At 43.5% G+C, this 26,353-nt stretch overlaps 1 protein-coding gene across 6 annotated transcripts in view; it reads right to left on the bottom strand.

The window, feature by feature from the left end:
* Nucleotides 1–26,353, bottom strand: part of Dst (dystonin) — a 400,583-nt gene that overhangs the window by 340,775 nt on the left and 33,455 nt on the right. The gene's annotated exons all lie outside the window — the stretch shown is intronic.

Raw genomic sequence — 26,353 nt, 5'->3', positions numbered from 1 at the left:
GGGACCCTGCTCTACTTCTGCATTGTTCAGAAAAGTTACAAATACTTCTGCTTATACATGAAACAGAGGATAAGGTAGGAGATAGAACACCAGGCCAGGTGGATACTTAGTTGTAAATGCCAACTTGACACAATCTAAAAATCACTGGGAATCGAGTCTCAATGAGGAACTGTCTAGATCAGGCCTACAGACATGCATGTGCGGAACTGTCTTGACTGCATTAACTAAGGTGGGAAGATTTGCCCACTGTGGGCAGCATCATTCCTTATGTCTGCATCCTGGAGTACACAGTATACAAAAGAGCCTGAGCACAAGGAACCGTGCATGCACCGGTGTTCTCTCTGCTCCTGACTGTGGGTGTACCTTGACGGTTCAGCTAGTGCCTTGACATTTTTGACATGGACTGTAACCCGGAACTGTATTCCATATAAGCCCTTCCTCCCTTAAAATTACTTTTGTTTGGGTACTTAATTTACTACATCAACAGAAATGATGGGCAGAGAGCCCCTCTGCACTCTTGGGGGCAGAATCTTTTTGGAGGGAAAGTAGGCTGCAAAGGATCATGACAGCATACACAAAGCGAAGACCCAGGGCTAGATGTGAGGTGGGAGTGATGGGCCTGCGTCCAAATGCCGGCATGTTAGCTAAAGCCACGAAATTTACTCAACATGTCCTGTGTCAACTGCCCTAATCCATGAAATGTTTACATTCTATTTGTAAGACTTTCAGGTTCCAAATAAAGAGCATATGTGAAATTCCCAGTGGCATATCTAGAAAAAGGCAGGTGGTTAATAAAATGGTCCTGTGAGATTTTTTTTCTCTTTAGGTGAGGTAAGCATAGCTCTTCAGACAAGGAAACAAGTTCAGATAGGCCACAGTGTGAAAACAATTTCACAAGATATCAAAGATGGTTTCAGCCCTCTTGTGGCAGAAACAGGAAGTAATTTACCAGAAAACAAAAGAAGTAATTTACACTGAGTTTCCCAAACACACAGGCAAAACGGGGCAGACAGTTCAGCACTCTCAGTGGTAGCAGATCTCAGGGAAAGGAGCTGAATGGAGTGGAGAATATTCTCTATTTGGCGTGGTTTAGTGGGTGGCAGCACTTGAAGACTGAATAGTACTTACGTTCTAGGCCAGGGGCAGAACTTAGGAATGAATGACTAAGCAACAGGGCAGGTACATGTATGAACTATTTACAAGCAGTGGAGATGGTATTTGATGATGTGCCATAACTCAAGTATGGATGAAATAAAAGGGTAAGCAACAGATGTCTAGGCGGAGCCTCTGTGTTCCTGGTTTGTCTGACTGTTAGAAGAGACACAGAAGAGTGAAAGACTGCAGTGAGGTAAGAAGGAATGGAGATTAACAACACCAGAAAAAGAAGCACATTTCAAGGAAGGTCTTATCGTGTGTGTGTGTGTGTGTGTGTGTGTGTGTGTGTGTGTGTGTGCGCGCGCGCGCGCTCACGCATGGTTCAGAAAGACCAGGGTGTGCAGGGAGTTCTCACTGAAGAGCCTGGAGATGTCCTGGTATCTGACTGTAGAGACCTTTTACATGAACTGAAGGATATGAAGAAGAGGAGGCTGAGTGGAGGAGGACGCAAAGTGTAGCACCAAGGTCAAGGAAAGGACCGAGGAGGAAATGCAAGCAGCTTTTCAGAATGACATCATCGTCTGGACCTGCTCCTATCGGCCTGCTCCCATCCCGCCCTCGGGTGAGAGCTCAGCTGGCCCTCTTCAACTCAAAATAGTCCGGAAGATCTCTGCAGCCCCCACACAGCCCAGGAGGTATTACAGCAGCTGCCCGGGAAAAGGATTAGGGACAGGGAGCTGGGGGCAACCGCAAGCCATGTCGGAAGCAGAAGCTGGGCCACTCAGAAGAACTGGCAGCCACGCACTTGTCTAGAAGCCAAGCACACTTTCACTCTTCTTCTGAATTAGACTCACTGAGGATAATTTCTGTAGTTTGAAGACAAAGAATCTCAAGGCACCACAGTTTATTCTAACCACTAGGTGGCATTAAATATCACTGCTAACTTTTGTAGTAATACAGTGATTCAAATGTTTGTTTGATAAAATGGAGATTCTCTTCTTATGAGTAACAAGCAGCTGTCGTTTGCTGCTTTATTACTGACAGTCCTTAGTGGCGTACAAATCCGAGAAACACTTAGGGAGTGACCACTGCCTAAAACTCTCTTAAAGTCACACACAAATATATAATTTACTTAAATTACTTTTTAAATTATATTTGTGTATGTGTGTGTGTAAGCATGTGTGTCTGTGCTAAAGTGTATAGGTGTGTGCATGTGGATTTGTGTCGGGTGTGTGTCCACACCATGGTGCACCTGTAGAGGTCAAAGGACAACTGTGGAAGCACGTGTTCCTTCCACCATGTGAGTCCAGGCTTGAACTCCGGTTACCGGGTAACATCTTTATCTCCTGAACCATCTTGCCAGCTCACAGAATTGCTTACAATACCAAAGCGGAGATCAACAAAAATCGTCTTTTCCCACTGCCATGCAGATCGCTGTAACTTCCATTCTGTATAAATATAATTGCATTACTTTAGAATCAAATTTTCTAAGCATTAGAGTAGAGCACACAGATTTTACATCCAGACTATTCAGGCCCATTACATGGCCTCCGTTATTTCCTAGCTGTGTGCTTTTGGCTAGTCACTTAGCTATTTCCTTACCTATAAACGAGCACTCAACCAATTTCTCCACAGGTTTGCAGTGGAGAATAATGATGTCACTTATGCAAGGCATTAGAAGAGTGCTTGGCACACCAGGATGGAAGTGTCAGCCGTGATGACTGCGCATCACTTGCGTGATTAAAACATACTCTCGAAGACAACCAGATGTGAAAGGGGAACAAGTCACACTGCTGTGTGGCACTTACTGAAGACACGAGAGGCACCAATCACTGGGGTGAGTGTTGGTGCTCCAGACGCCCAGGCATATACGCTAAAGTGAGCCTAACCGCTGTGCTCAACTGCTAGTCCTGACACTCAGCATGTGGGCCTGGCCGTGGCGCTTCTGTGTCACGATGCGCCATTATGACTGTATAGCTTACTTTCCGGCTTCTGCACCAACGAATCTCACGCAGTTCAGAGCTGTGATGGCCAATACTTTAAAGATGAAACCATCACCACACAGTCGGCTTTATTTCACTGAGTCACTGCAGAGGTTCAGTCTTTACTTTATCACCCTAAACGCTATAAAACACAAGCAGTGACCTAGCTGAAGGAAATTTTATTTAAAGACAGCAGGTGGTGCTGTAAGCTCTTTTTGGTGATAGGATTTAAAAGGACATAGTCCTTTTCTCTCCATTCATTTGACCTTGCCCAGATACAACTGGGTGAGCAGAGTTAGGGAACTGGGAGGGATGGCAGATTCCCAAGAGGATGCTGGGTGCTTTCACAGGCTAACATTTCATCATGGAATCCTTAAACCGCCTGTCACTCCTGAGTCAAATGGACCACGAGAGCTGCTTCAGCCTTAACCTGGCCACAAGCAGAAAGGATGATGATGGCTGCCAATTCGTCATCCCTTCCTGGCCCTAAACTAACAAAAGGTACACAGCTAAAGGATGAGGAAAGTACAGTGAGCGGTGCAGCTCCACCACAAGGCTAAGAACGTCAGAAGTATGAACGTCCAAATCGGACTCCACAGACGTGTGTTTGTGTGGGCACACACACTTGCACTTGTTTTGTTTTAACAGGGAGAAAGAACATGAAGTTGTGTGGGCAAGAAGGTGAGGGAGGGATGAGCTGGAGTTGTTGAGGATTGGCTCTCTCCTGCCTAAACACCCATCCTGAGTTAGGGACTCACAGAACATCCCCTCAGCAAACAGGAGAGAAGGGACAGTAATAAGTGCAGTTGGTGATCTCTTCCTACGCCGGCGCATTCTACACAAGCTGCTCTTGTCATCCTGGGCAGCCGTCATGACCAGCTCAACAGAAACCTTCAGAAATAAAGCCACGTGGGGCTGGGTCTTGTTTTTTCTGGCTCACCCACCTTACCTCCCTGATCTGTGCCCTGCTCTTCCCCTGACTCCAGTTTTATTAATGTTTCCTTCACCTCTGTATCCACGTTTGGTTCTCTAGGAAAGGTGTTTTAGGAGAGGCTCCCTAGCCTTCAGTCGCCTCACTCAAGCATGGAGGTGATTTCCTGCTCTCTGGTAGCAACACCTGTGCTAGGTGTTCTTGTCAACTTGATACAATGTGGAAAAAGGAGATCTCAGTTGAGGAATTGTCTCAGTAGCGCTGATCTGTGGATATGTCTGGTAGGGAATTTTCTTGATTGCTGACTGATGTGGTAGGGCACATCCTGGGTAGGTGGTCCTGGGCTATTTAAGAAAGCAAGCCTGAAGGCAGTGTCCTCTGTTCCCTCTGCTTCAGTCCTTGCCTAGAGCTCCAGCCCTGGCTTCTCTTGACGATGGACTATAACTTGTAAGCCAACTTCCCCCAAGTTGCTTCTGGTCAGCATTTTGTCAAAGCATACTAGAACAATAACAAACCCTTTAAATAGGTGGTGGCCATCTACTAAGTCTCTGCAGGGGACTTCTGCCATCTTTAAGGCCATTACAATCTACTTGCACTTTCTGGGTATTAACTTCTCAAGATGCAATCTTCAGTGTGTGTGTTTGGGGGGTGTTCTGGGAAAAACACTGAACTTGAGATAAACTCCCTCAGACTTTAAAGTGCATAATAGAGTATTGTTAAACGTAGGGGTGACACTGGACAGAAGGTCTCTACTCTATGTCCAGCATCTTTGGGCTCTATTAGCCATCATTTCCTTCTCTGAAGTTAGAGATTTCAATCTTTCAGGTACTTCATGAATAAAGGAAGGTGCAGCGCTCATCCTTCTGTGGCTTCATTACTACAGTTAGCATAATGTCACTAACATCCATCCACGTTGGATACACCATGTGGATTTCTACCTGTTAAGCTGATAACAGTCCCTGTGTCTACATGCCATGTTTTCTTCATTCGCTAATCAGGTGATGGACATTAGCTTATGGCCATATCTTAGCCATTTTAAGAGACGTGTAATACATAGAGTGCATATATCTCCCTAAGATCTCGATTCAATTCTCTTGGAAAAATCATCAGAAGTGGGATCATGATGATTCTATTTTCATTGGTGGAGAATCCTCTGTTTCATACTGTTTGCCATAATTACTTTACTATTTTCAACACCCCAAAACAATACAGAAGGGCTGCAATTTCTCTCTATCCTTGACACCTTTTAAAACAAAGATGCTGCTGCTGCTGCTGCTGACGATAATGATGACAACGATGATGACTGATGTATGTGTGTATTTGAGCATGTGAATGTAGAGCCTGTGAAGGCCGGGAGAGGGCACCATGCCCCCAGGCATAGACATTGCAGGTGATTTTAAGCCACCTGACCTGGGTGTTGGGAACCTACTGAGGTTCTCTGGAAGAGCAGTACAAGATTTTAGCCCACAAGCCATCCCTTGAGCTCCTGACAATGCATTGTTTCTAGGAGAGTCATTTAACAGGAAATACCTAACTGTGCTGTCTTGATCATTACTGGCCTCTCAATACATAATTACACTAAGGCGCCTCACAGTACCTACAGCTGGCCCGTTAATGACCCAAAATAGCTCCCAGGTTGGCTCATGGCGAGCCTCGATGAATTAAAGCTCCAGTGTGTGGCCTTGGAATATTAAGCAGGGACACAGAAAGACTGAAAAGAATTAAGGCGAATTCAGTAGTCCCGGTATTTAAAGGCTGCTGAAGCAGCCTCGTTTGTGTCTGTTTGAAGCAGTAGACATCACTACGGATTCTACCCCATATCTGTAATTGCTTTCGGTGCGAGTCAGGTGTGCTGTCTGGAACCAGAGACCTTCAGTGCAGGCCTGCGGGAGACTGTCTTTATTAGGCTAACTGAGGTGGGAAATCCCACCCACCAGCAGTGACACCATCTCTGGGCAGGGGATTCTGGGCTGTACAAGCGTGGGGGAGACTGAGTTCTAGCATGCATGCACTAACTCATTGCTCTCTGCTCTTAATTGTGCACATCATGTGACTAACAGCTCCAAGCTCTGTCCACCTCCATGACCACAATGATGACCTATAACCCCAAACTGTGAGACAAACCCTTTCTTCTTAAGTCACTTCTGTGATGGCATTTTATGACAGCAACAAGAAATAAAACTAAGACACCCATCAAAGCCCCTCCTTTGGGAGTCAGATGGAAAAATATTGGGGCCTGGGAGTCTGAATTTCTAAGAAGCCGTCAGCAGAGTCTACTCCTGTAGGTCTCCAGATCAAGGGCACAGGAACAACAACAGGGGAGTGACAGAGGCTGACTGCACAGCCCTTAACAGGCTAAGCACAGCAGGACAGAGACTGTGCTGACAATAGCAACAGCAGCAGCAGCAGCAGCTGGTCCAGTCGGACGGGTCCTGCCCGTGGTTGCTCACGACTCCAGTGTGGGCAGTGAATTTATAACTGCAAGAAACTCACCTCTGTGCATCCAGAAGCTAGCCTAGCTCTTCTTCTTAAGAGCTCCATCAAATTACTCATACAAAAGACCCCGAAATACAGTATGTATGAGACTGTACCCCCAAGTCACCCAATACAAAAAGCACAGATTACACTGCAGAAGATATAAAAACTAGAATGCTAAAAGGAGGCTCTTGAGTTTGGAACTACTTGAGATATTCATCCTCTTCTCTAGAGTCATGAAGTGCTTTGGACTTGTGAGATGTGCTGTATCGGGGACCACAGTGCACACCCAGAGAACAACCTCATTCTTCTCCTGCCTGACCTTTCTAGCCCTGGTGAGGGTTTAGTTTAGTCCCAGAACCTTGTGAAAATTCTGTAATTTTTTCTAGCCATTATCACGCAATAGAAAGTTCTCTGTTTCTATTTACAAAAACAGCACTGTTACAAGAGTGAGGACACATCACTCTTTGGGTTTCCCAAAAATCCACAATGAATACTCACGTATCTTTTGCGCCAATTCTAAATCAGACCATGCACAGTACAACCACTCTTCCTCAGACTACTTTTAAAATAACTGATCTGCCTGTCTCTGCCTTCTGAATTCTCACACATGCTCTGGCGCCAGCTTTGCCACAGGCTGCATGGACACATGCCAACTTTTCTCAGTGGTCTCCTTAAAGTTGCTCTCATCACACTGAAGAAAGCTTAGGATGGGGCTCAGTGCGCTGTGAGAAAGTTTCCTCATCTCTTACTGGGACCTACCCAACACCATAGCTACTAATCACGTGTGGGTATTCACGCTTTATTTTACTTTGTTTTTTTTGTTTTTTGTTTTTTTTTTTTTCAGTATGTTATACGTGAGTACTGTGTTTACATCTTTCCAATCCTCTTCTCCTTCCTCCGGTTCTTCCAGTGGCCCCCTCCCAAATTCCTGACTTCTTTAATTACTATTGCACATTTGTGTGGCTAAACACAACCTGCTGAGCCCACTTGATTATCATATGGGTATTTGTTTAGGGATGACCTCTTGGGGACATATAACCTATCTGGGGCTTTTCCCTGGAGAAGGCCGATTGTCTCTCAGGAGGCAATGACCGTCTGCATCTCTTCATCTGACGGTAGAACTAAGTGGAATTTTCCCCATCTATATGGGCATGTCAACTAGTGCTGCCATTATTCTGGTCTTCTTCAGGCAACCATACCGTTGCCAATTCAGGGTGCAGCTTCCTTGTCAGATATAGAAAACACTACCTCTCAACACACATGCTCATCCCCCGGCTCTTATCAGCTCTCCTCCCCCTCCTCCATGTTCCCTGAGACTCAGGTGCCAGGGTTGTGTTGTAGATATATCAATTGGGGCTGGGCACCATACTTAGTTGTTTTCTGCATTTTGGACAGTTGTGAATCTCTGGGATGGTCTCTTCTGGTTACAAGAAAGCTTTCTTGATGAGAGGTGACAGTTACACTCATCTGTGGGTGTGAGGATAAGTACTATTAGTGTTGTTAAAGATTACACAGGTTTAGGGGAAAGGCTGAACAAGGTTCTCCTCTACCGTCCATGACCTCAGCTTCCATGGGTAGTTAGCTGGGTTTAGAGGATCAGGCATGAATTCCTGCGCACTGAGAGTGCTGTCCAATTAGACAAGCTGATGGTCACTCTCAAGACAGAAATGCCATTACTGCACCCTTGGAGTCATGTCACCATGCTGGCTATCGCTGTGGCTCACGGCTTCATAGCTGGGTAGGACTACTGATCGCTGTTCTGCTTGGCAACCTGCAAAGGACTTTCTAGGACTTGTCCTCAGGGGGCTTTCACTTCCAACTTGATTCCTCCAAACGCTGTGTACAAAGTTTGTGGTGTCTTCTGCAAGAGTCTTTTGCCTTCGAGCTCTGGAAGGCAGCACAGAGCAAGAAGAGTAGCTTCTGTTGTTTGGGAGAGTGTCTTAAGTTCCCCTGTTCAATAAGTCAAAGGGAAGTTTCCCTTGCCTGGCTCCAGGGCACCCCAAGTGGACTAGTTTCATTCACTCCCACATACATTATGTGCATTTTTAAGTAAACATGGAACAGTGTGTTTCCACGCAGCCTTTTCACACACCCTGATGTTGGGGATCCCCACTCCTTCCTGCTCTGTATTGCATTTCCTCTCCATTTTGATTTACATCCCTGCTGCTGTCCCTCCTATCTCTCCCTTCACAGCACTGCTATGCCCTCCTCTACAGCTTCTCTCCCCCCACTGACCCTCTTCATTGCCTGTGTCTCTTCAGTTACTCCAGATTACACATTCGCATCTAAATACCCAGGGCCAGAGTCCACAAGTAAGAGAGAATGCTTCACGAATATGCTAAGGACAGGTGTGGCTAGATGGCGTGGTATTCCTACTTTTAGCTTTTTGAGACTTCTCCACCATCATTTCCAGAATGGCTGAACCCACCAAGAGTGAATTGGGGTTCCCCTTTCCATGCATCTTCACCAGCATTTGTAGTCAGTTGTTTTCTTGGTCTTAACTATTCTGGTTAGGGTATGATGAAATTGCATAGTAGTTTTATTTCTGTGCTTGCTAAGGATGCTGAACACTTAAAAGATATTTCTCAGCCATTTCTTTTCCGTTGAGAACTCGCTGTTCAGGTCAACAGCTCTTTTATTCATTGAGTCATTGTTTTACTGATTGTTTTTGAGTTCTTTCTATATTCTGGATACTAACCCTCTATTAAATGTGTAGCTACATTGATTTCTTCCATTGTATCTTCCACACCTGAGATTCTTTCTGATACTCCAGCCAAGGAGCACTCATGGAGATGGCCTGGAACCCCTGCACAGAAGTAGCCTATGGCAGTTCAGTGTCCAAGTGGCCTCCATAGTAATATGAACAGGGACTGTCTCTGACATGAACTGATTGGCCTGCTCTTTGATCACCTTTCCCTGAGGGTGGAGCAGCCTTACCAGGCCACAGAAGAAGACAATGCAGCCAGTCCTGATAAGACCTGATAGACTAGGATCAGAGGGAAGGGGAGGACCTCCCTTTTCAGTGGACTGGGAGAGGGACACAGGTGGGGAAGAGAGAAGATGGGATTGGGAAGGGAGGAGGGAGGAAGGTATAGGGGGGATACAAAGTGAATAAACTGTGATTAATAAAAATAATTGGAAACAAAATGTGCAGCTAGCGGAAGATTCTTTCCCACTCAGTGGTGTTTTTCTTCACTTAACTGACTATTTCAAGCTTCTTAGCTTTATTAGGTGGGTCCCATTTGTCACATTTTGGGCTTAATTACTGAGCCAATGCTGCCATGACTGGCCTCAGCGGGAGAAGATGCACACACCTAGTCCTGCAGTGACTTAATAGACCAGGTAGGTTGGTACCCAGGGGGGACATCCCCCTTCTCTGAGGAGAAGAAGAGAGGAGACTGGGGGAAGAGGTAGGAGGGGTGGACTGGGAGGAGAGGAGGGAGGGCTGCAGTCAGGAGGTAAAGTGACTAAATAAAAATTTAAAAATTGCTAAGCCAATGGAGTCCTATTCAGAAAGTTCCTTCCTCCACCTGTTTCTTGCAGGGGACAGCTATGTCTTCTTCTAATAGTTTCAATACTTCAGATTTCACATTGAGGTCTTAGATCCATTTAGAGATGATTTTTGTGCATGCTGATAACCATGGGTCTAATTTAACCTTCTGAAAGTAGGGTACTCAGCTTCCCTGGCACCATTTGTTGAAAATGCTGCCTTTTATCCAGTGCATTATTTTGACATCTCTGTCATATTTAGATGCCTGTAACTACATACAATCATGCTTGGGTCTTCTAAGTTGTTCCACTGATCTACAGATCTCTTTCTGTGCAGTACCATGCTGTTTTCATTACTAAGGTTTTATAGTATAGCTTAAAATCTGGTAATTCCTCCAGCACTCAGGATTGTTTTAGCTATCTGGGGTCTCTGGTAGTGACAAATGAATTTTAGATCTTTTTTTTTTTTTTTCCCATGGGGGAAAAATGTTCTGGAATTGTTTCTGGTAGGCTGGTCCTTTTCACAATATTAATTCCACCAATCCATCAACATGCGATGTCTTTCCGTCTTCTTGTATGTTCCTCAATCTCTTTCTACAGAAATGTGAAGTTTTCATTGTACAGGTCCTTCATCTTCTTGGTTAGGTTTATTCCTACAGAGCATTTTGTATGTTTATTTTAGATGCTATTAGGAACAAGAGAGCTTCACTGATCTTTTTCTGCATGTTTGTTATTGGTTTTTGTTTATGACTTTCTCTTAAGTTTTACTTTGTATCCTGTGACACTGCTGAAAGTGTTAACCGTTTCTAGCCACATTCTGGAGAAACTTTTGGAATCTTTCATATATAGCATCATATTATTTGCAAATGGTGGTAATTTGACTTTTTCTTCTGCTATTTGTATCCTTTTAATTCCATTCTCTTTTCTTATTGCTCTAACTAGTGCTTGGAGTACTATATTGAAAAGGAGTTGGAAGTGTGGACATCCTTGTTTCATTTCTGATTTTAATGGGATTGCTTTGTGATTTTCTCCATTTAGGATTATGCTGGCTGTGGGTTTATTATATATGGCCTTTATTATGCTGAGATGTGTTTACTCCAGTCCTAATAGATATTAAGACTTTTATCATGAAGGCATGTTGGATTTCAAAGGCCTTCTCTGAATCTATTGAGATAAATAATCACAATCACATGATTTTTTTCTTTTAAGTCCATTAATATAATTTATTACATTTAAAGGGTTATGATGAACCATCCCTGGATGTCCATGATAGAGCCATGGTGGATAATCCTTTAGTATTATTTAGTATGTCTGTACTCAGCTTGCAAGTATAAGGGGAGTTTGGATTTATGTTCATCAGGAATATTAGCCTGTAGATTTCTTTTTTGTAACTGTTGTGTCTTTATCTGATTTATGTATTAGAATAATACTAGGTTCACTGGAATATGGAAGTGCTCCTTATGTTTCTAATTTTATGCTTAATTTAATCAGTATAGCATGTAGATCTTTAAAAAAAAAAGTCTGATAAAATTCTTCTGTAAGTCCATTTGAGCGTTGGCTTTTTCAATCAGAAAACATTTTGTTGCTGTTTCAGTTTTATTATTTAACTTTATTATGGGTCTTCTTAGGATGTTAAGCTCTTCTTTGGTGGTTTGGATAAATCTAGAATTCTACTCATTATATTCTTTTAGGTTTCTCAACCTACTGGTTTCCAAATATTCCATTATACTATTCTGAATACCTTTGTGTTCTGTTGTAATGTCTCTGTTCACTTCTGATTTTGTTAATGTGGGTGGCTACTTTCTTGGTTTTGGTTAGGCAGGTCAAGGGTCAGTCAATCTCTTCAAAGGACCAGTTCTTAGCTTCACTCATTCTTTCGACTGTTTTGTTTCAATGTCAGTAATTTCTGCTCTGATTTTAATTTCTTCACAGCATCTATTGGGTTTGGGTTTAGTTTGTTCTTGTTTTTCCAAATTCCAAATAATGCAAAAATGTATTACTGTCATTTGTTTGTGCTCATTTAATATAGGCACTTAAAAGCTACAAATTTTCCTCTTAGCACTGCTATTAACGTATTCCAAAGGTTTTGCAGAGATTTTGTGGTCTTGAGTTCTCACTTTTATTTAATTCCAGGAATTTTAAATTTTCTTTCTTGGTTTCTTCTTTGCTGAATATGTTATTTAATATTCATGTGTTTTCATAGTTACTAAAGTTGTTTTTTTTTTTTTTTTGCTGTTGATTTTACGTTTTATTATAAGGTAGTCATAAAGGACAGAGTTATTTCAATTGTTGAAAATGTGTTAAGATTTGCTCTGTGTTCCAGGAAGTGGTCTATTTTATAGAAACAGCGATGGGCAGTTGAGAATAATGTATATACTTTGGTGTTTAAGTGGAATATTCTATAGAAACCTGCTTAGCCCATTTGTTGTGTGATATCATTTAGTTCTGATGTTTTTCTGATTTTGTTCAGATGATCTGTCTTGAGGAAACTGGGTGTAGAAATCACCCATTATTACTGAGTAGGAGTTAATGTGTGTCTTCAAGTCCAATAGTGTGTTTTTTTATGGAATTGGGTATGCCAGAGTTTTATGCATATTATGCTTATCATTGTAATATCTTATTATTACTTGTTCTCTTCACTAAAATAATCTGCTTTTCTTTACCTCTTCTTATTAATTTTACTTTGAAGTCTATTTTGTCAAATATTACAATAATGACACCTGCCCGCTCCCTGGGTCCATTTTTGTGGAATACTTTTTTCTCATTCTTTCACTTTGAGGTGGTGGCTGTCTTTGAAGGGAAGGTGACTTTCTCTTACTCAAGAAGAAAGGTAGATTTTGTTTCTGAATCCATTAGATGAACCTGCATCTTTTGATTAGGAAGTTAAAATCGTTAATATTCAAAGTTATTAAAAAGCATGTGTTTATTGACGTTATGTTATTATTTTCTTTTGTGTAAAGGGTTGTCTGTTGTGCTGGTTTGCTGCTTGTGTTTTTAGTCCTATTTTGTATTTTAGTAAGTGTAGCTTTGTTTTCTTCCTCTAACCACCCGGATACGCTAATTCCTCTCTTCAGTTAAAAGTATTGCTCCTGGTGTTCTCTATAGGGCTGGCTTGGAGAACATGGGATCTTTTGTTTATTTATCCTGGGAAGTTGTTGCTTTCTCCCTCAACTATGGGAGACAGTTGAGCTGGGCACAGGACTGTGGTTGGCATCCACTGTTACAGGTTCTTCTGCGTCAGGGCAGGAGCTGTGTGACCAGAGCTAATTATAGAGCATGGAGATGGTACAGGGGACAGGCTCTGGGGAGGAGAAGGAGGACTCACTAGAAAATGCTGGTGCTTAAGCAAAGCCAGTATTTGAATTGTGTATCCATAGCTAGGCCTGGGAATGTAAGATTAGTGGGGTGAGGAAAGGCTTGTTTCTGGGCGAACTCACCTAGGCGCTAACCCTGAGAGTCTCATTTAAATTTTAATTAATTTATATTTAACTGCACATTCATCAGTCTTCTCTCATCTGTGATTTCTTAGGTCCTCAATGTCCTCTCCAGCTTTCTGATTTGTGAAAAAAGAGCTAGGATTATGGACGGATGGTTTTGGGGGACAAGATTATAAATGGTATATATCATTTCTCACATTTACCTAGTCAAGCTCAGTTACTCAGCCATCACCTAAACTTTTTTTTTGGGGGGGGGATTTTTTTCTTTTTTATTATTATTCTCTCTTTTTTTTTTAAATTTTATTTTTTTCTTATCAGTTACATTTTATTAACTCTGTATCCCAGCCGTGTCCCGATCCCTCATTCCCTCCCAGTCCCTCCCTCCCTCCCTCATGCCCCTTGCCAAGTCCACTGATAGGGGGGACCTCCTCCCCATTCATCTGATCCTGTTTTATCAGGTATCTTCAGGACTGGCTGCAAAGCTCTCCTCTGTGGCCTAACAGGACTGCTCCTCCCTTGGGGGGTGGGGAGGCCAAAGAGCCAGTCATTGAGTTCCTGTTAGAAATAGTCCTTGTTCCCCTCACTATGGGAAACCAATTGGTTACTGAGCTACCACAGGCTACATCTGAGCAGAGGATCTAGGTTACATTCATACATGGTCCTTGGTTGCATGTCAGTCTCAGAAAAGACCCTGTGCCCAGATATGTTTGGTCCTTGTGGAGCTCCTATCCTTTCCTCATCAGACTAACTCCCCTTCTTTCTTATGATTCCCTGTACTCTGCCAAAAGTTTGGTCATGAGTCTTTGCTTTGAAAACACTGCTAGTTAGAGTTTTTCAAATGCGCTCAGTAGACTCCTGTCAATGTTTAATGTGCATCCCATCTGTCTTTCAAAATGAGGATTGATAATCTTACCCCATGTCCGCTCTCTTGATTATCTTTTTTAGGTGTATAGATTTCATTATGTTTATCATATCTTATAGGTCTATATAAGTGAGTATATACCGTGTTTGTCTTTCTCCTTCTGGGATATTTCACTCAGGATGATCTTTTCTAGGTCCCACCATTTGCCTGCAAATTTCATGATTTCCTCCTTTTTGACTGCTGAGTAGTATTCCATTGTGTAAAAATACCACAATTTCTGTACCCATTCCTCCGTTGATGGACATCTGGGTTGTTTCCAGGTTCTGGCTATTACAAATAAAGCTGCTATAAACATGGTTGAGCAAATATCTCTTTTGTGTACTTGAGCAAACTTTGGGTATATACCTAGCAGTGGTATAGCTGGGTCTTGAGGAAGTGCTCACACCAATTCTCCTCAAACTATTCCACAAAATAGAAACAGAAGGTACATTACCAAACTCATTCTATGAAGCAACAGTCACCCTGATACCTAAACCACACAAAGACCCAACAAAAAAAGAGAACTTCAGACCTATCTCTCTTATGAACATTGACGCAAAAATACTCAATAAAATACTTGCAAACCGAATCCAAGAACACATCAAAGATATCATCCACCACGACCAAGTAGGCTTCATCCCAGGCATGCAAGGGTGGTTCAACATACGGAAATCCATCAATGTAATCCACCACATAAACAAACTGAAGGAGAAAAACCACATGATCAATTCCTTAGATGCTGAAAAAGCATTTGACAAAAGTCCAACACCCATTCATGTTTAAAGTCTTGGAGAGATCAGGAATACAAGGCACATACCTAAACATAGTAAAGGCAATATACAGCAAGCCTATAGCCAACATCAAACTCAATGGAGAGAAACTTAAATCACCTAAACTTGAAAAAAAAGAAAAAGAAAAGAACCGAGGCTGTACGTCAAGGATATAGCAGAAGCAGAGCATTGATGGGCTCTGTCTGAGAGAAGCCCATGGAGGAGTCCAGCTCCCTCCAGAGCAATGTAGGCCTTCTGACCACACTCTTAGGGTCTCAGACAAAACTAAGATGAAACAAACAGCACTCACACAACTCATCACCCAGCTGGGTGTAATCTGAGTTGCACATCTCTCACATTTCTCTAGCACTGCTGAGCTGTTACACCCAGCTCTCTCTCCACTAACAAAAGCAGTGCTAGTTCCAAAGGGACAAACACTGTGCTTGAATTATCTCACCACTTCCTGTAGTTAACCTTACCTAAGAGGCAAATGCTATTTTGATGCTCATTTTACAGGTAGGGAACACTTCATGAGTACCTGATTCAGTACTGAAGCTCAGGCAACCTGACCTAGGCTCTCCAGCAGAGGTCAACAGGCTCTGGTTCTCCAACTACACCTTACTGTTGTTGCAAAGTTTCATGGGAATGCAGCCATGTCTATTCATTTGCACATTGGTTATGGCTTCTGTGCTTAAAAGCAATGCTGAGTAAATGCAATGGAGATGATATGGCCTGTGAGGTCAGAAACACCTGCTCTCCGGCCCTTTCCAGGGACATGTTGCTGATCCCTGCTCTCCGTCATCCTCAAGGGGCTTGAGCACGTCCACCATAAACTAAAGAGTAAGTCTGTCTTGATGTTTTAGTCTGCTAATCTGCACTCTCATCAACAATCTAGTCTATGAAATTTAAGGTCAGTGAAATTTCCCTTTGGCAGCCATTTCTGCTCCATCTGTTTGTAGTTTCAGAGGCAGATTAAACAGCATCTGTTATGATGTTTTTTCCAGACACATAGATGACACTACCAAAAAATGTATTTGCATTGTTTATCTAAAAATGTTTACACCTATTCCCTGGAGAAATCTTATATACTTAGGCTGTCACTGAGAAAAATAAAGCTTGCTCAAATTAGTTAACACTACCTCATTTAAAAGGTTTTAATAACTGACTTTTCCCATCCTGGCTTTTTTGGTCAAAAAATCATCAGCCACTCAAAGACAGGATTTTTCTAGGTTGAACTTCTCTAGTGCGGCTTACTGTGCTGAAGCTGGCCTATACTATTTTTATCTTAAATTCATCAATTCCATGTTTTTTAATTAAAATAAGCCAAAATAATAGACAAACAAACATGCTTGACCTTTAAAAAGACTCTTGAGCATGGCACTAACGCTGCCTTGCTCCTAAAGCTAAAAGCTGAGTAGAAAACACGCAGCACAGAGAAGTAGACAGGATGTTGGGGGCCTCCCCCTAGATTCCTCACACACTCTACCTGGAAAATCCCTTCAGCCCACTGCACTAGCTGGCTGCTGATCTGATATCACACCCTTCACCCCAGCCAGGCCAGACCAATGCCAGTCAGTGGGGAGGAGGAGGGCATGCTTCCGACAGGACAATCTGACACTTTCCATGAGATTGGGGGGTGTTCCCGCAAATGGGCTTCTCTCTTCTGACTCAGCTCCTCTCTCACTCTCAGGGTGCTGCTCCTAAGGGGCCCTCTCCAGTCAGTCTGCACATGGCCTCCAGCTCAGGTCTGTGTCCTCTGGAAGCTGCCCAAAGACACACAAAGCCTGACTTCCTAAACCGTGCCAGAAGAAACACTTAGGAACCTTATTTAGTAGTTGATGACACAAAAGAGTCAGCAACAAAGAACTCCTGCAAGGACAGCAAAGCCACTAATACAAAGAATAAGAACAGTGCCAGATGGTGGTGGCACACGCCTCTAATCCCAGCACTCAGGAGGCAGAGGCAGGCACAGCTCTGGGTGCGAGGTCAGCCTGGCCTACAGAGTGAGTCCTAAGACAGCCAGCACTACACAAAGAAAACCTGTCTCAAAACAAAAAAAAAAAAAAAAAAAAAAAGAAAGAAAGAAAAAGAAAAAAGAAATTAACAAGCTGAATGTGGTGGTACACACCTGTAAAAACAGTACTTGGGAGTCTGAGCCAGGAAGATTGTGAGTTCAGTGCCATCCAGGACTACATTTTTAGAAAGACCCTATCAAAAAAAAAAAAAAGGAAAGAAAAGAGTGAGAAAATAACTACACAACATTGGCTAAAATATACATCTGAAAGCAGGACCCAATATGCTGCAGAAACAGTAGCCATATGGAGCAGCAAAGTGGGTCAGGGATGAGAACTCCAGAAGCAGCCAAGAAGCCGTGCAAAGCTAAGACAGTGAGGAAGAAAGACTGCTGAGCGGGAGCGGCCTCAGCGCAGTCTGCTCTGGCAGCCGCTAGGTCTCACAGCCGTGGGCCCAGACAGTCATGCGCAATGACAGGCTCTATAAATAGCCCTGCCACAAGCAAATCATAACCCAGCCTTTGTAATTACAGATGAACGTGAGTGCAGTCTGTCTGCACGAGGCCCGCTTCAGATCTAAACCGTCACGGACAATGATCCCTGGTCTACAAATAAAGAGTCACAATCGTAAAGTGTGTACATAAAAAATGCTTTCCAAGACAAGAAACCAGGAAATAGGAATAAAGTGAGCACATTTTATGCAGTCCTTACAATGGCCCAACACCAAACTCCAAGGAGCCAAAAGCAAGATTTCCCAGGTAAGATGTGGCTATATGACAGGTGACTGTCAGAAAAGGGCACAAGACCTGTCACAAGAGAGAAGACAGTGCAGAAAGGTATGAGAAACCAAGAGGATCATGGGAGAAGCAGGGAGAAGAGTAAGCATAGAAGCGGGACCCACTGGAAGAGAAAGACAAAAGAGTGGGAGGGGGCTTTGAAAATTTAAGCCATGGTAAAGTCCTGCGTGCTTCTTGAGTAACTCAGTGGCAATCCTGGTAGCTTTTCCAATGGCTACCACAAATTCAGAGTTTTTAAAACACAAAAGTAAGTTTATGAGGCAGTGCAGAAGAAACTATAGAAGAGGACAACGGGTTAAGGGATGGGTACGGGTGGTGGTGGTGCACTCCTCTGATCCCAGCACTCTCATCCCAGCGCTCGGGAAGCAGAGGCAGGTGGATCTCTGTGAGTTCGAGGCCAGCCTGGTCTACAGAACTCTGAACTGCTAACCTATCTGGGGGTGGGGGATGTGAGGATAAACACACAAGTACAGCTGTTATCAACAGCACCCTCCAGAATCTGTTCTCACGGAACAGCCTCATCTTGGGGCCCACCTGTTCCTGCTCTAAAGCAGTATTTCTGTAACAAGTTCCTGAGGTGAGGCAAGCCCGACCCGAACTTGGGCAGGTTCAGCTCCATGGTAGATGGTACAGCAGCAGCTCAGGCTGTAACCAAATGAGAGGGAGAGGCCGCAGGAAGACAAATCTGCTGCCCACAGGGGCCCCTAGGTCTGCACAGCCACCAGGAGCGGTGCCACCTCACACACACATCAGGAAGGGGGCAGTAACATGAGGTTAAAGTGCCAAATCCCTCCCACAGCCCCTGCGGCACCCTGCTCCTCAGTGCTCTGCAACCCACCCCACGCCTAGCAACTAAAGAGAATCACTCGTATCAACAACTACGGGCTGGATTGTTAAATGTCTTAAACATCGGCATCTCTACCTACAAACGAAGTTAATCAGTGCTACTGGAGTCTGGTGCTGGTGCTCCAAGCAGGACTTCAAATCCCTGACATAACCAACTGTAGTAATGCAGGAAAGTGAGGCAGCAGGAATCAGGGGTAGATGTTAGCCAAGGCTCTCCATCAAGCCCCAGACTGTCTGTCTATGCAGGAACCAAAGAGGAGAGGTCCCGGCATACACTGCACTCATCAGAAATGACTGCAAATGGCGGCAGCCTCCACCCCTGTGCACAGAACAGGAAGGACTGACACTTCTGACCATATTATGGGAGTGAGCTTTGGCCCCTGCTAAGATCAAGTGTATATTTGGTCTGTGTTCAAGATTTAAATGCTTTTCTGGCAGCACATTCTCTTTCAAAATCTGCTTACTCTGGATGTGTACTTACCAGAAAGCAGCTGGGTTTGGGGTTGGAGGGGTGGGGGAGGCTCCTATGACCTAAAAGCCTCTGATAAAAGTATGCGAGTAAAGAAAGGGAAGAGGAAGAGGACCCAGGCTCAGGGGAGCCAGAGGTCAATGAGGTTAGTGCGAAATGCTGTACAGCAAACCTGCGATCACAGGCCCTTTCAGTGTCCAGTTCTCCCTCCAATCCTGGGCCCCTGCCCAAGCTGAGATGCATAAACTGCCCCAGGGGTCACTCCACGCTGACTCCTTTCCAGCAGCCAGCTAAAGCCCTGGTGAAGCTGTGTTACTTCTCTTCCCTCTCCCTGGTATTGGGGCAAGAACAATGAACTTTCAAGCCTCCATCCCTCTATACTGGCTGGCTTCCCCAGTAGGTGAACTTGACTGGGGTTTATTTCAATGTGACTTTTTGTAGCATCTGTCAGCCTGTCTTACACAAAAGGCACTCCTGGCCATGAGGACTTTTTCCCCTCCACTGTTAGGTCCTGTTTCTCTTATCTGTGCTTTTCAGACTCTCCACACATTTTTGACTTCAGGTCTTATTAAGCACTTCCCTGTCTGAAACGTTCAGAAAATACTGATGGGAAACATAAGTGCCCCTATAAACATGATGCTTCTGTCTGAACAAAAAATCTGAATGCCCTTGCTTTGTCCTTCCGGAAATATCCTTCCAGATCAGTCACTCGAGGTAATACAGCTCACACTAATCTTCCTGTATTTACAGAGATGTAGCAAGAATTCAGAGAGTATATCAAATGCATGTTCTTTCTGACTGAATAATTTTCTAATGTAGTGGCTCCATACTTTCTTCTATCACTAACTGAAACTGAAGTGTTTTCATTCTGTATTTTATGAAGCACTAGTTGCCTGGTCTGTGTTCCTATGCTGGTTAACTGTTCATTTGTTTGTTTGTTTCTTTATCAATTGGGTGCAGGCTAACGTCACTGGGGAAGAGGGAACCTCGGCTGAGAAGAGGCATCCATCACATTGGCTTACAGGCCAAGTTTACAGAGACATTTTCTTGGTTGATGATTGATGTGGGAGGGGCCAGCCCACTGTGGGAGGTGTCATCCCTAGACAGGCAGTCCTGGGAGGCATGAGAAAGGTGGCTGACCATGAACCTGATGAGCAAATCAGTAAGCAGCATTCCTCCATGGTCTCTGCTTCAGGTCCTGCCTGTCAGTTCCTGTCCTGCTTGAGTGTTCCCCTTGGCTTCCCTTCATGATAGACTGTTTTTTGTAAATGTAAGCCAAATAAACCCTTTCCACCCCAGTCTGCTTCTGATCATGGTCTTTATCTTTATCATGACAATAGAAAGCAAACCAGGATATTACCCAAATCTTTTTATTTAGAGGTTGAGTTAGCATGCCACTAGAAGTTTGGTGGTAAGATGGTCAGCCGGATCTACAAGTTGAAACTGGCTCCCGTACATTTTCATCTGACACCCACGAATGTGCCGTGACATGCATGCACTCACATGCACACCCACTAAGTAAATGGATAGAAAAATAAATAAAACAGAAAGTACATTTCTAGCACCATTGTAAAAGCCTCCTTTAATTTATCCCATCAACACGAACAGTGTGACTCTTTATCTGTTGCCATTCTGGAAGAAAAACTCTATCCTTAACTGGCAATTTGCTTACCATTTTACAAAACCTTTCATATTTATGTAAGCCATTCTGTTTTAATCATCTGCTCATAACCTCTTTGCTCATTTGTCTACAATTTGTATATAACCTTTATTTACTTTCTAGAAGACTCACATACCTTGGGAAAAAAGTACTTGCTACACATGTGGCAAATGCTATTGCCACACGTAGAGCAAGTACTTTCATTCTGGCAATCTGTGTTTTCATTTTCCTATACAGCAATTTAGAATTCTTCAGTTCAAACTGACACTCTTTTTCCTTTCTGGCTCCCAACTACTTTTTCCCCTAAAACCTTTCTTTCAACTTATAAGTTTTCAATGCTCTCCCCATATCTTCTTCCATTCCTTTTAAGACTTATAAATGCCACTTGACGTTGCAAGGCAGCGAAGCAGAGAATTCTCTTTTATGTGTGGGGACGGAGGGTGAAGGAGGGGATGGCCTGATGGCTGATCTTAACTGTCAACCTGGAAACAAACCTCTGGGCATGTCTGGATTTCTAGAATAGGCTGAGGTGGGAAGACCCTGCTGAAGTCCTGAGCCGAATATAAAGGGAAGGTTGCTGGGCAGCAGCCTTCATCTCTCTCTCTCTCTCTCTCTCTCTCTCTCTCTCTCTCTCTCTCTGCTTCCTGACAAGACAGAGAGCACATGCATGGATTGAGATGTATTATATGTGTGTGACATCCGTGGAGCACTAAGAGCAGACAGTAAGGGTCACAAGGATTCAAATAATGCTGGTAGCAGAGGTGGGTTAGGGACTCTGAATTCCTCCTTTTTCATCCAAACAGAGACTGCCAGCTAATTTTTTTTTTTTTTTTTTGCACAGCTCAAGACAGGGAAACATGCAAGCAAAATATAATGGCAGGTGCTACCAGGGTTCGTAATTTGCAGGGAGGAGCCTGGAAACAGCCTTTCCTCCCTAAAACCTCTCATTTAATCCTCTGGTTTCAGACCATCTGACCTCAAGCCAGCAGATCTAATTTTAGCACCCTTTATGAATCCCTTTGATTCCCTTACTTTTGCTCTCATCATTTCCTGAGGCAGGAAGAAGGATGAGCACAAACTCCCCCAATACAAAAGCTGAATTATTATGAATCTACTGGAGTACTGCAGACTTCCATAGCTTTGGAGATGGTTTGTTTGAGTTATTCTGAGACGTGTCTTTGATGAAGCACATTTAGAAAACGTATTGGCAGAAAAGGATCTACAACATGAAAGTGTACCAAATGTAAATTCGAATACTCTGAACGCAACCATCATGCTTATTTTTCACACAGCAAGATTTTCAACGTGTTCTCTGTAGGTGGGGTGCTCTAAGATCTCTTGAAAAATCTACTTGCCCATTTGTATTCATCTTTGTTATTCCCCAATATTTGGCTTGTTGTTGTTGTTGCTGTGGGGGAGGGAAAGTTGCTGGCCTGGAACTTGTGGTGACCCCCCTGCCTCAGTTTCTCAGGTACTAAAATTACAGGCGTGGGACTCCACGCCCAGTTTCTGTTGCTCCATATTCACAAAGGCTTCATTTATTAAGTAATACAAGTGTTGTTCTCAAAAACATGTGGCACTTTTTTGTAAGCACCAATAACAGGACAAAACAAAATGGAATTCATACCCTGAAGGAGTCAGACAAGTGAGGGTACTAGACCTGTACCAAACGATGCAACGATGATAACCTGAAGGAAGCCAGCTCAGGACATGTTACAGAGATGCCAAGGAGATGACAGGCTTATTGGGAAAAGGGGAAACGACCGTGTGAGGGAAGCCAAGGTCACCCAGCCAGGAGTCAACACAGTTAAAGACAAAGAGCTGTCATGCCATGTGAAGAGGCTGCTTCAAGGCAAGAGCTCAAAGTCCATGGCAAGTCAGGAGGCTGGAGAGATCAGAAGAGCAAGGTGCTAGCCTTTGTCTGCGCTGTAAACTAGGTAGGGACACTGGATTTTTCCCCAAGGGCTGTTAAGTGGAAGGTTTGTCTATCTGAGGTCCTGAGTCCTGCACTGGAGTGCTCACCTTACCTCACTCGGAGATCCCAAAAGGCAAAACTGAGGGGAACAAAGCACAAAGAACTGAGACCCAAGATTCTTCCAGGATGGTAACCATGGCTCTGGTTTGAAAAAAAAAAAATGACTTATTCTGTGTTACATGTGTGTTAATGAATGCCACATGTGTGTAGGATATGAGTGAATGCCATGCGTATGCGTATGCGTGTGTGTGGGGGGGAGGGTACTCAGAGAGGCCAGAATCATATGTCAAATCCCTTGGAGCTGGAGTTACAGGTGGTTGTGAGCCACCCAGCATGGATGCCAGGACTGATCTTGAGTCCTTTGCAAAAGCAGTAAGTGTTCTGAGTCACCTTTCCAACCTCCAAGCAAAACATTTATGTGACGTCATATCTTCAAAAAAAAAAGGTACCAGTGAGTTAGTAGTCAACCTCAGTGGAGGCAGCAGAAAAAGAGGGAAAAGCCGAGCAGGCGTGAGGGGTTAATTGGAGATGTAGGCTAATAATCACTGGTTAAAGGAGCACCAGAGGCAGCTGCTTGCTGAGGAGGGCAGCACCTGCAGCCACAAAGGCCACTTTCAATCAGCTCTGCGCTCCCGACTAGAGGAGCATTTCATGTGTTTGTCATTTAATGAAACAGATCCCCCATTACCTGGCAGCAAATGCACTAGCCAGAGTCCCACAGAGGAATGTTAGGAAACCCTTAAAAATAGAACCAAACAAAACAGCAAACACTGCACCAGACAGCCTAAACGAGTGAAAAACATTTTCATTAAAAAAAAAAAAAACATTGCAAAAGACCCTCGATGGTTTCCCCAAAAGAGAAAACTTCATATAGTGTCACAGGCAGATAACGATGCAAAGATCTACTTAAAATATCAGTAGATAAAGCTGGTGTGGTGAGAGATACCTATAATCCCAGCACTGAGAAGAGTGAGGCAGGGTGCTGCAAGTCTAAGGCTAGCCTGGGCTACAAAGCAATCACTAGGCCAGCCAAAGGTTCATAATAAAACTGACTCAGAAAAACAAAAATCGAACAAACAAGGGGCTCAGTCTCTCTCTCTCCCTCCCTCTGTCTCTATCTTTCTCTCCTTTCTCCTTCCTCTCCCCTCTCCCTCTCTCTGTGTCTGTCTGTGTCTATGTCTGTGTGGTGTGTAGCAGCAAGAATAATTAGCAGCCTACCAAAACTGTACAACATAAGAAGGAAAATCTGTTTTAAGAATTCAAAAGGACCTCTGTTTGAAGGAAGCAGTAGAGACATTCCTAATAAAGTCAGCAAAAGGAATCCATGCAGACCAGGAGATGGAAGATTGGAGGATTAAGGGAATGAGGTATCTGACACAAAACAGTAATGCACCCACTTTTATTCATCATCAAGAAGGTACTAGAAGCCAGACTCAGTGGCATAAGCCTGTAGTTCCAGCACTGAGGGAGGCAGGGACAAGTGGCTCTTTGTGAGTTCGAGACCAGCCTCATCTACAAAGCAAGTCCAGGCTACACAGAGAAACCCTGTCTTGAAAAACTGAAGAAGGAAGAGGAGGAGGGAGGAGAATGAGGAGGAGGAGGAGGAAGAGCAAGAGAATGAGGCTGAAGAAGAGAAGGAAGAGAAGGAGAAGGAAACAACTAGAAATAATCACTACAAGTTATGGAAGAATCACATGAAAAGGCTTCCATGAAAGACAAACTGAACTGAACAAGGAGAACACATTTCCATAATCTGTCAAGAAAACTAAATGAAACATTCAATTCTCATTTAGCACATTCAGTAAAAAAAAAAAAAAAAAAAAAAAAAACCACTAATTTTTTTCCTTTGCATTAGAAGCACAATTGAAATATTAGTATCAAAAACAAACAGGCAAACAATAGCCAAGCTAAAGAATAATTTAACAGAAGAGAACTATGGCCTCGATCTGGAAAACACCCTGTTAGAGAAGGTCATGTGACAACATTCACTCAAGTGAGGAAACATAAGCCCTGGGTCTTATGATTCTGTTTCCGGAAGTTGACCTCAGACTTGATATTTGCACAATTGTGAAGTGACTAAGATCTCACATCATTGCATCATTTGTAATAATAAAAATTAGGAACTCCTACGTGCATTAATAGTATTTAGTTCATGCGCTCATGAAATGCTACGAAGTATACGCAGAAAACTCTCTATAGACAGTATTCTACATGAATAAAACTAGACGCAAGAGTATACATGTTTTGATAGCCATGTGAAAAAGGAGACCAATCGGATGTTTTTATTTCCTCGCATCTGGGGAAAAGTCAGGATTTGTAAGAAACTAAGAATAATGACTCTCACCTGACACCTTCTTCTAAAATGGAGAACAAGAATTGGAAAGAGTCCCTCTGATGTACTTTCGTGTGTATGCTTTAATCAACAAAATGCTTTTCTGTCTTTTGAAAAAAATAATTTACTGTAAGCAGTGATAGAAAATGCTTCCAGTGACACCTTTAACTCCTTGAGAAAACAGGTATCACCACACTGTAAAGTGTCTCATTCTCATACTCCACGATTCCATTACTAAAACCTTACGTACAGATACTATGAAAATTAAGTTGGAAGATTAAAGGGTTGAAGTAATAAAACTGACTTCAGAGCCAAGAGAAAACAAAACAAAACATTAGCAAACCAAATCTGCCCTCTATTTCTTGAAAACAAGTACAAAAACTCTCAGGAAAGACTGCAAGCTTACCACACATCGATGTAAGCAACGGGGAGCAGGAGCAAAGATTATTTAATTTAGCTCTATTCCATCTGCACAGCTGACAGGCCTTGTGTCAATCGGGTTTGCAAGGCAAGCCTTCATGACAAAGGCCCAGAGTGAGCTGTCTCTGGTTGGGAAAACTCCAGCAGTCAGAGCTGGTCACCAGGGGGTCACATGACAGTAGCTGCCCAAGCTGGAGCACATAAGCCTTGGCATTTAGGAGTCTCTTATAATCTTACAGGTGAGGAAGGTTTGCAGAGCAGCTGGCCTCAGCTCATAGGCCCTAGAGCCCTGCCCGGTGTCCCGGCTGCTCCTAGTTTACCAGGGCCCTTGACCTGGAATCAAGTTTGCACCGGAGCTCTCTGCTCCCTGCCAACTGCTAGAAGACTCCAAAACGAAGGCACAGAAACACCGGGGCAGCACCTTGATGTATTCTCTACACAAAACAACAGGAAATGCAAAATCCACACTGGAACCTGAGTTTCAGGGCCCAGAAACGGAAGTACAGGGTGTCTCCCCGACAGCACACAGGGTGGGATAAAAGTTTCAGAGTGTGATGCGCGTCCCCTGCTTCTGGCTTAACTTCAGTGAGCGTCCCCTTGAGACTAAGAACCGCTCCTGTTCTCACCCCGTTTGTTAACATACTTGTCTCAGGTGAGCTGTGTCACACTTCATTTTTAGCATCACCAGCATCAGCAGCCATTTTTCCAAGAGTCACCCAATTATATAAGATACAATGAAGCAATAAAAATTCAAATAAT

Source organism: Psammomys obesus, unplaced genomic scaffold, assembly GCF_907164565.1.
Source record: "Psammomys obesus unplaced genomic scaffold, mPsaObe1.curated_primary_1811, whole genome shotgun sequence".
In the NCBI taxonomy this organism is placed as follows: Eukaryota; Metazoa; Chordata; class Mammalia; order Rodentia; family Muridae; genus Psammomys; species Psammomys obesus.
This window is presented reverse-complemented; position numbering and strand designations above follow the sequence as displayed.